The sequence below is a fragment of the Arachis hypogaea genome, chromosome 17 (assembly GCF_003086295.3).
Source record: "Arachis hypogaea cultivar Tifrunner chromosome 17, arahy.Tifrunner.gnm2.J5K5, whole genome shotgun sequence".
Lineage (NCBI taxonomy): Eukaryota > Viridiplantae > Streptophyta > Magnoliopsida > Fabales > Fabaceae > Arachis > Arachis hypogaea.
This window is the reverse complement of record NC_092052.1, coordinates 33158574-33168280: the sequence shown is the minus strand read 5'-3', so window position 1 is coordinate 33168280 and position 9707 is coordinate 33158574. Positions and strand designations below refer to the sequence as shown.

Genomic DNA, 9707 nt, shown 5'->3' with positions numbered 1-9707 from the left:
GAGCCAATATGGCATTCAGAGTATCAACTTCAAGAACTCCCTTCTTCATAGGCGTCCCATTATTCACAGGATTCCTTTCAGAAGTGTACATGAACTGGTTATTAGCAACCATGTCAATGAGTTCTTGAGCTTCTGCAGGCATTTTCTTTAGGTGAATGGATCCACCTGCAGAAGTGTCCAGTGACATCTTTGATAGCTCAGATAAACCATCATAGAATATATCCAGGATGGTCCATTCTGAAAGCATGTCAGAAGGACACTTTTTGGTCAACTGTTTGTATCTTTCCCAAGCTTCATAGAGGGATTCACCTTCTTTCTGTCTGAAGGTTTGAACATCAGCTCTAAGCTTGCTCAGCTTTTGAGGAGGAAAGTACTTGGCTAAGAAAGCCGTGACCAGCTTATCCCAAGAGTTCAGGCTGTCTTTGGGTTGAGAATCCAACCATAATCTAGCTCTGTCTCTTACAGCAAAAGGGAAAAGCATGAGCCTGTAGACTTCAGGATCTATTCCATTAGTCTTAACAGTATCACATATCTGCAAGAATTCAGTTAAGAACTGAAAAGGATCTTCAGATGGAAGTCCATGAAACTTGCAGTTCCGCTGCATCAGAGAAACTAATTGAGGTTTTAGCTCAAAGTTGTTTGCTCCAATGGCAGGAATGGAGATGCTTCTTCCATGTAAATTGGAATTAGGTGCAGTAAAGTCACCAAGCATCTTCCTTACATTATTATTATTTTCGGTTGCCATCTCCTCTTCTTGTTCGAAAATTTCTGAAAGGTTATCTCTGGATTGTTGTATTTTAGCTTCTCTTAATTTTCTCTTCAGAGTCCTTTCAGGTTCTGGATCTGCTTCCACAAGAATGTTCTTATCCTTGCTCCTGCTCATATGACAAAGAAGAGGGCACAGAAAAATAATAATAATAATAGAGATCCTTTATACCACAGTATAGGGATCCCTGTGTGAGTAGAAGAAGAGGGGGAGACAAAGAATGTAATATAATGGAAGAAACACAACTGTGAGGATGGCAGAGATGTGAGATGAGATGTTAGGATATGAATGAATAAATAGAATAGGATGGGGGAGGGATAATTTTCGAAAATTATTTTGAAAAAGAGTTAGTGATTTTCGAAAATGGTTTTTGAAAATTGTTAGTATTTTTTTCGAAAATTTTTTTTAAAATTAAAAATAAAAATTAGAATAATTAGTTGATTAAAAAGAAATTTTTGAAAAAAAGGGAAGATATTTTCGAAAATTAGAGAGAGAGAGTTAGTTAGGTAGTTTTGAAAAAGTTAAGAAACAAACAAAAAGTTAGTTAGTTAGTTGAAACAAATTTTGAAAAGATAAGAAGTTAGGAAGTTAGAAAAGATATTTTGAAAAGATATTTTTTTTTTTTTGAAAAAGATAAGATAAGAAGATATTTTTTTGAAAAGATATGATTGAAATTAGTTTTGAAAAAGATTTGATTTTTAAAATCTCAATTAATGACTTGATTCATAAGAAATCACAAGATATGATTCTAGAACTTAAAGTTTGAATCTTTCTTAACAAGCAAGTAACAAACTTCAAATTTTTGAATCAAAACATTAATTGATTATGTTATTTTCGAAAATTTGATATAAAAATAAGAAAAAGATTTTTGAAAAATATTTTTGGAATTTTCGAAAATAACTAAGAATTTTGAAAAAGATTTGATTTTTGAAAAAGATAAGATTTTCAAATTGAAAATTTGATTTGACTCATGAGAAACAATTAGATTTTTAAAAATTTTTGAAAAAGTCAACTCAAATTTTTGAATTTGATGAGAGAAAAAGGGAAAGATTTTTTTTTTTTTTGATTTTTGAAATTTTTATGAGAAACATGAAAATTATGCAATGCATGAAATTTTTAGATCAAAACAATGAATGCATGCAATAATGCTATGAATGTCAAGATGAACACCAAGAATATTTTGAATGTCAAGATGAACATCATAGACACAATTTTGAAAAAAAATTTTATGCAAGGAAAACATGCAAGACACCAAACTTAGAATTCTTTAATGCTTAGACACTAAGAATTCAAGAATGCATATGAAAAACAAGAAAAGACACAAAACAAAAAATCATCAAGATCAAACAAGAAGACTTACCAAGAACAACTTGAAGATCATGAAGAACACTATGAATACATGAAATTTTCAAAAAATGCAAGATGCATATGCAAGTGACACCAAACTTATGATATGACTCAAGACTCAAACAAGAAACACAAAAATATTTTTGATTTTTATGATTTTCTATTTTTTTTGGATTTTTATTTTATATTTTTCGAAAAATTCTTTTGAAAAAAGAAAATAAGGATTCCAAAATTTTTAATATGAATTCCAGGAATCTTGCCATGTTAGTCTTAAAGCTCCAATCAAAGGGTCAGGCATGGCTTAATAGCCAGCCAAGCTTTAATCAAAATATGAGTGTAATTCAGACATGACAAGCCCTACATGCTCATTCCCAAAGGAATTGGACATGGCTTTACAGCCAGCCAGGCTTCACATGCTTCATGAAACACTAGAATTCATTCTTTAAAAATTTTGAATAAATTTTTGAAAACATTTTTTTTATTATTTTCGAAAACAGATGAGAAAATTTTAGAAATATTTTTGAAAAAAAAAATTTTTTTTGAAAATAAAATAAAAAGGAAATTACCTAATCTGAGCAACAAGATGAACCGTCAGTTGTCCAAACTCAAACAATCCCCGGCAACGGTGCCAAAAACTTGGTGCACGAAATTGTGATGTCCATGCTTGAACAATCCCTGGCAATGTGAGCAACTTGGTATGCATAATCGTGATTACACTTCAATTATGTAAAATTCATGGCTCTTTCTTTCCCTGGAAGTGGCGCCAAGAACATGGTGCCAATACCATGGTTCACAACTTCGATACAACTAACCAGCAAGTGCACTGGGTCGTCCAAGTAATACCTTACGTGAGTAAGGGTCGAATCCCACGGAGATTGTTGGTATGAAGCAAGCTATGGTCACCTTGCAGATCTCAGTTAGGCAGATATAAATGGATAATGGTGTTTTCGAATTTAATATAATAAAATAGGGATAGAAATACTTATGTAATTCATTGGTGAGAATTTCAGATAAGCGAATGGAGATGCTTTCGTTCCTCTGAACCTCTGCTTTCCTGCTATCTTCATCCAATCAGTCTTACTCCTTTCTATGGCTGGCTTTATGCAAGGGCATCACCGTTGTCAGTGGCTACATCCCCTCCTCTCAGTGAATAATATGCTCACGCACCCTGTCACGGCACGGCTATTCATCTGTCGGTTCTCGATCATGCTGGAATAGGATTCACCCTCCTTTTGCGTCTGTCACTAACGCCCAGCACTCGCGAGTTTGAAGCTCGTCACAGTCATTCAATCATTGAATCCTACTCAGAATACCACAGACAAGGTTTAGACTTTCCGGATTCTCTTGAATGCCGCCATCATTCTAGCTTACGCCACGAAGATTCTGGTTAGGAGATCTAAGAGATATTCATTCTATCTTATTTCATGTAAAACAGAAGTGTTTGTCAGGTACGTGTTCATATGGGAGAATGGTGATGAGCGTCACACATAATCATCACCTTCATCACGTTCTTGGGTGCGAATGGATATATTAGAAGCGAAATAAGATGAATTGAATAGAAAACAGCAGTACTTTGCATTAATCTTTGAGGAACAGCAGAGCTCCACACCTTAATCTATGGAGTGTAGAAACTCTACCGTTAAAAATACATAAGTGAAAGGTCCAGGCATGGCCGAGATGGCCAGCCCCCAAAGTCTAAGAACAATGCGTTCAAAGATGATCCTAAGATCCTAAGATGATCAAAAGATGCCTAATACAATAGTAAAAGGTCCTATTTATAATAAACTAGCTACTAGGGTTTACATGAGTAAGTAATTGATGTATAAATCCACTTCCTGGGCCCACTTGGTGTGTTTGGGCTGAGCCTGAGTGTTGCACGTGTAGAGGTCCTTCTTGGAGTTGAACGCCAGCTTTTGTGCCAGTTTGGGCGTTCAACTCTGGTTTTGGCTCCTTTTCTGGCGCTGGACGCCAGATTTGGGTAGAAAGCTGGCGTTGAACGCCAGTTTACGTCATCTATTCTTGGCCAAAGTATGGACTATTATATATTGCTGGAAAGCCCTGGATGTCTAATTTCCAACGCAATTGAAAGCGCGCCATTTCGAGTTCTGTAGCTCCAGAAAATCCACTTTGAGTGCAGAGAGGTCAGAATCCAACAGCATCAGCAGTCCTTCTTCAACCTCTGAATCTGATTTCTGCTCAAGTCCCTCAATTTCAGCCAGAAAATACCTGAAATCACAGAAAAACACACAAACTCATAGTAAAGTCCAGAAATGTGAATTTAACATAAAAACTAATGAAAACATCCCTAAAAGTAACTAGATCCTACTAAAAACATACTAAAAACAATGCCAAAAAGCGTATAAATTATCCGCTCATCAATCACCAGCCCAATCAGCATCGGAGTAAGCCTGAAGAGACAAAGAGGAATGGGCAGAAAAATAAAGCCCATGAAAGAGAGTGCCTTTGATGTAGCGAAGAATGCGTAGAACTGCCGCATAGTGAGTAGTACAAGGAGCTGACAAGAACTGGCTAAGTACATGAACCGGATAGGCGATGTCTGGTCGGGTGACAGTCAAGTAGACGAGACCGCCAACTAACTGTCGATAGAGAGTCGGATTATCCAAAACAGTGCCATCCATAGGGGTAAATCGAACATTAGGCTCAAGAGGAGTAGACTCAGTGCGACTATCTGTAATCCCAGCGCGAGCAAGAAGATCTGAAGCATACTTTGCCTGAGAGAGATAGATGCCATCATCGGTGGAGATGACCTCGAGACCAAGAAAATAGCTGAGAGAACCAAGATCTTTCATCTCAAAGGTACGGTGAAGTGAGGCCTTTAGATCAGAGATACCATCAACATCATCCCCAGTAATTATCATGTCATCAACATACAAAGTAGAACAACAACTCCACATTCACTTTTACAAATGAAGAGCGCATTCTCATGAGGGCTAGAAGTAAAACCAAGATTGCATATGGTAGTGCTGAACTTGTCAAACCATTCATGAGGAGCTTGCTTAAGTCCATAAAGTGCCTTGCGAAGGAGACAAACCTTATTAGAAGGACAAGGATATCCCAGAGGTGGTTTCATATAGACTGTCTTTTTCAAATCCCCATTAAGAAATGCATTATTCACATCCATCTGACTGAGAGACCATTTTTTAACCGCGGCAATGGCAAGAAGAGCTCTAATAAACGTAAGACGAGCGACAGGGGCAAAAGTCTCTTTATAATCAATGCCATACTCTTACGTACAACCTTGAGCAACCAAGCGGGCCTTATAACGGTCAATAGAGCCATCAGAGCGAGTCTTGATCTTGTATACCCATCTACTGCCCACAACTTCCTGATCAGAAGGAGGATCAACCAGATCCCATGTGTGTGCTTTTTCAAGTGCTTGTAATTCTTCTTGCATTGCTTGTTGCCAATTTGGGTTTGAGGAGGCTTCTCTGAAATGTCTTAGGTTCATGTTGATGAAAAATAGTAGAAAAGCAATGGTAATCAAGAAGATGAGGAGGTGGATTCCTTACCCTAGAAGAACGAGCAGGAGGAGGAGGCATGACGGTAGGAGCAGGATCATCGTCCAGTCTGGAATCATCGGGAGATGTAGAAGGCAGAGGAACATGAGGCCGTGGAGGGTCACTCAAGATAGAACCTGTAGAATCATCACTAGGAAAAAGATCAACATTGGGGTTAGTAAACAAAGGTGACTGAGTAGTAGGAATCGACTCAAAGGATGAGAACCGAGAAAACATGTGATGCTCCCAGAAGACAACATGACGAGATATACGAATACATTTAGAGAGAGGATCCCAACAACGATAACCCTTGTGTTCAGTGCCATAACCAAGAAAACAACACATATGAGCCCGAGGTTCAAGTTTACTGTGTTCATGAGGCTGAAAAAGAACAAAACATACACAACCGAAAACTCGAAGAGAACTATAATATGGGGGGTATGATAAAGACGCTCAAAGGGAGTAATGTTACCAAGAATAGAAGAAGGGAGTCTATTGATAACATGAACAGCAGTAAGAACAGCTTCACCCCAAGTACGCTCAGAACACGAAGAAAAAAGGAGCATTACACGGACGGAGTCAAGAATGTGACGGGGTTTGCATTCAGCTCTTCCATTTTGTTGAGACGTACTAGGACAAGAAAACTCAGATAGAGTACCCTGTTCTGCAAGAAAAGGCTAAGAGTTTGGAATCACGGTATTTCATAGCATTATCACGTCGGAAAACCTTAATGACCTTGGAAAACTGAGTTTTAATCATAGTAGCAAAGTTGATAGAGATCTGAGGTAACTCATGGCGATTAGTCATCAAATAAACCCAAGTAAAACGGGAATAATCATCAATGAAAACGACAAAGTATCGAGCTCCGCCCATAGAGGCAGTGGGAGCGAGGCCCCAAACATCAGAGTGAATGATATCAAAAGGAGAGCAAGCAAGAGATGAATTTTTGTGAAAAGATAAAGCAGGTTGTTTGGCAGTTTGGCAAGAAATGCAATCAAAAGATTCATTTGGAACTTGACCTAAAACATCCTGAGACACAAGAGGACGCAATTTTCCTAAGGAGGTGTGGGCAAGACGTTGATGCCATAAGTGAAGGGTAGATGGAGAAGAAGCAGCACAGAGACTTGGTACAGGAGGAATATGAAGACTTTCGAGTTCAAACAACCTTCCGACCTTACGTCCAGTCCCGATGATTTGTCCTGTCCGAGGATCCTGTTCACGACAACCAGAAACAGAAAAGGTGACGTCAAAACCCAAATCAACAAGTTGACCAACAGAAATAAGATTGAAGTTTAATTTGGGAATGTAGTAAGTATCAGGAAGATTAAGAGATGACTGGGATATAGAACCCTTGTGTGTTGCGTGCAAGAGGGAGCCATTTGCAGTATTGACAGAAGGACCATTTGTAGTTGTAGACATGGACGAGAAAATATTACGCAATGGAGACATGTGATTAAAGCAACCCGAGTCAAAGTACCATTTAGAATTACCTGGAGGGGTCGATAAAGCAGTAGGGGTATTACCAGAAACAGAGAGAAGACGCTGTAGAAGAGATGCAATATCAGATAGAGAGACAGGAGACGGGTTGAAAGGTGCAGAGGTGGTAGGTTCAGTAGTAGCAGTAACAGCAGAAGTAGGCATAGGACGTGGTGGACGAGTAGGACAGGTAGTAATCAAATGTCCCGAGAGCTTGCAATAACGGCAGAACAACTGTGAACAATGGTAGCTAATATGCCCGTTCTGGTGGCATGTCCGACATTCAACAGAGGGGCAGACGGAGAAAAGGTACCCAAAACGGTTGCAGTTTTGACAGAATGTATCCTTTCTGTCTGTGGCAACAAAAACATCCGACTTTTTCATAACAGTAGTCACACAAAACAAAGAGAGGAGAGAAAACTGCAATTTCGAAGCAGAAAATGAGAAAACGGAGCGCGAAATCGGAAAGAGCTCACCAAAAAACCTTAGGGAGGGTCCCACTTGTCTGCCACATCAGCGAATAATGACACGTGGTAGCACCTGAGAGGAGGGAGAGAGACATGCTGGCAGCGAGCTGGAGGCGCGGGTCAGATGTGGTCCGGGTCGGACGGGTCGGGTCGGGTCAGGTTGGCCAAGGAAAGCTTCGTCGCGACATGTGGCAGGACCTAGGGCGTTGGATCGGCACGAGATCAACGGCTACTGAACCTTCTGGAGGCAAAACAACAGAGGTGGCCAGCTCACTTCCGGCGGCGCGTGACAGCGCGTCCGGTGGCGTCTGGTGGCGATGTCGGCGATGTTGGAAAGATGACGAAGAGAAGATCACAATGATGCCGGAGGTGACGAACCAAATCGTCGGAAACACAGAGAAAAATGAGGGCAAAGAGGCACAGGTGGAATCTGGAAGGGAGAGCAACCTGGTCGTGGCAGCGTCTTTCAGCGGCGCGTGGAGGCGCGTCTGGAGACGGATGGCGGCGTTTCTGGTTGCGATGGAATCACGGCGACAAGACGAACAAGATGGTGACGGGAGTGACGAACCAAAGCGTCGAAAAGGGAACGGAAAAAGAGGCCAAAGAACATTGCCGGAAAGGAAAAACAATGGGGCTATGAACTAATATTCATTGAAAAAAAAAAGGCCTAAGCTCTGATACCATGTTAGAAACAAGAGACTATGAGAGGAATATGAAAAGTGTATTATTGAATCTGATCAAAGGTACAATATACAAGAGGTATTATAGGTGCTAAATGAATCAGAGTAATAAAGGCATAGAATCCTATAATTAATATACAGATATACTATATAAAAATAGACGATACTAATTGATCTAAATTGATGCTAATGATTCTCTAACACTAACCAATCGTTAAATTTAAAATTAATTCATTAAAAATTTTATAAAATTTCTAAAATGCCTTTTTCTTTCGTCTTCTCCATTCCAATATTTTACTAAAACCAAATTTATCAGGCCCTTCCTTCACCACTCTCAATCTCCTTCCCTCCCCATTCTCAGTCGCTGCCAGATTCTTCCTCGCCAAATCTACTCCTTGGCAGCGTCGTCGTCATGATTATTGGGCTTAGTTTTGGATAACTACAAAATATTTTTTTTTCGGTAAGGAGCCTGAGGTCGTTATCAAAGATTGCTTTCTTGTAAGGGTTTGAGAGTATGGACCATGCATCCTTACGAGGGAGAAGGCGTAGGTAGAGAATGCAAAAGGGTTGCGGTGTGGATTAAGAGGGGATGTAGTCGAGATGATGTTAGTAGAAAATAACCTTGAGAATGCTGTACCAGTCAACGAGATCGTTGATCCTGGCCTCGCCGGCCACGAGGTGTCAATTACGGTAAGAAGTAGTTACGTGACTTCGAAGCGTGGGTCACACTCCCGGGCTCTGATGGTGAATGACTGAGCTTCATGCATGTCACGTGCACTCAGGAGCTTGTTGGCGTGTACATCCACTGTTCCGCTCCCGTCCTATTTTTCCTTCCATTGATTTGATTTTTCTCTCCAAAACACACTTATTCTCATTGTCTCACAATCAAAACAGAGTTGTTTTGTCCTTTTTTTTTTTATAATAGTACTAAATGAGGAGTAGATCTGGCGAGAAAGAATCTGGCAGCGACGATCTGAGAATGGGGAGGGAAGGAGATTGAGAATGGTGAAGGGAGGTCCTTATGAATTTGGTTTTGGTAAAAAATTGGGATGGAGAAGATGAAAGAAAATGGCATTTTAAAAATTTTATAAAATTTTTAATAAAATTAATTTTAAATTTAACGATTGGTTAGATTTATCAAGTGGAGTTAATCTTTCATGATTACAAGTCTTGTTTAAATTAGTTATGGTCAATTTTGTCAGCGCTTAAATATTTTATGGTCGAAAATAGTTACTTACTCTTTAATTTTTGACGAATAACTTTTAGATTTTTTTTTGTTTGATTTGTATATATTAAAGCAAAACCGTCATTTTCAAATTCTATATATAAAAAAGACGTCAGTTATGTTACTTTAAAATTTAATCGCGACTTTAATTTAAAAGTAATAAAAAGTCATGAATCTGTCATCAACTAGTTATCTATCTAACGCAGATAAAGATTCCAATCTTGATGA

At 39.1% G+C, this 9707-nt stretch overlaps 1 non-coding gene across 1 annotated transcript; it reads left to right on the top strand.

Moving 5' to 3' along the window:
• Window positions 1-241: 241 nt before the first annotated feature.
• LOC112767610 (small nucleolar RNA R71) lies at window positions 242-349 on the top strand. Its single transcript, XR_003185051.1, has one exon. It is a non-coding gene; the product is annotated as a small nucleolar RNA R71 (small nucleolar RNA).
• The last annotated feature ends 9358 nt before the right edge of the window (window positions 350-9707 follow it).